The sequence below is a fragment of the Gavialis gangeticus genome, unplaced genomic scaffold, assembly GCF_001723915.1.
Source record: "Gavialis gangeticus isolate Ggan-Ray unplaced genomic scaffold, GavGan_comp1, whole genome shotgun sequence".
Classification (NCBI taxonomy): Eukaryota; Metazoa; Chordata; order Crocodylia; family Gavialidae; genus Gavialis; species Gavialis gangeticus.
This window is the reverse complement of record NW_017728992.1, coordinates 114,610,615-114,611,458: the sequence shown is the minus strand read 5'-3', so window position 1 is coordinate 114,611,458 and position 844 is coordinate 114,610,615.

The following is an 844-nucleotide window of genomic DNA, read 5'->3' as shown; positions in this document are numbered from 1 at the left end:
AGAGTAGGGAACCAGGAGGGTCCCCCAGCATCACTGCCTGTCCCTCAGCAGCAGCAACCCAACCCACATTGGTAAGGTAGCTGCCTCTCAAGTGAGATTTCCCCTCCTCCCCTACTTCTCCCTCCCCCTGCTCCGGGTGCTAGAAAAGCTTGCAATTCCTCTGATGGTTCAGAAGACAACCTGTGAGTTACAGAAGAAGGATCCTGGACCATCTTAGGGAGCTGGAGAATATCTCAAAGTGCTCCAGAAGGTCATAAAACTGAACTAGGGAAGTACGTACAGAATTCATTATTTTTGCCTCCTATTTTGTCTCTTACTTTTGTTTCCATTTATTTTTCATGCTAGTAAGTGTTTTATGATCCCCCTATCTGTGTGCATGTGGACATGTGTATTAAACTAGCTAAGAATGCCATTGTGATTACAATCTTAAGAGAAAGTGTGTAAAAATATGGCTGAGTCCAGGAAGCCAGAGAAAGGATCAGGTTCATAGGTGAAAGTGCTATGCAAATGATCTGCCTAAGTACCTGTGAAGTGGGTTGCCTAGCCTGCTGTTTTCTGCATGTGGGCTTTAATCCCTGAGAAGCTATTCAGTCAGTCCTCCCAAATAAAAGAGTTAAAAACAAAACCTGAACAGTTCAGCTCTCCTATCCGCTTTCTCTAAGTAGTGTAAATTGGGCCATTAACAAACAGAATACACGCTCACTCATCAGTTTACCAAGTCTGGCAGATGCTTGCACTGGCCAAGGAGGGAACTTGCTCACACCTCCCAGCTCTGCCAGTATGCTTACCCACTGTGCTGACCCTGGGTGGAAGAAGTTGGGACTAAGGCAGGGGATTCATCCCC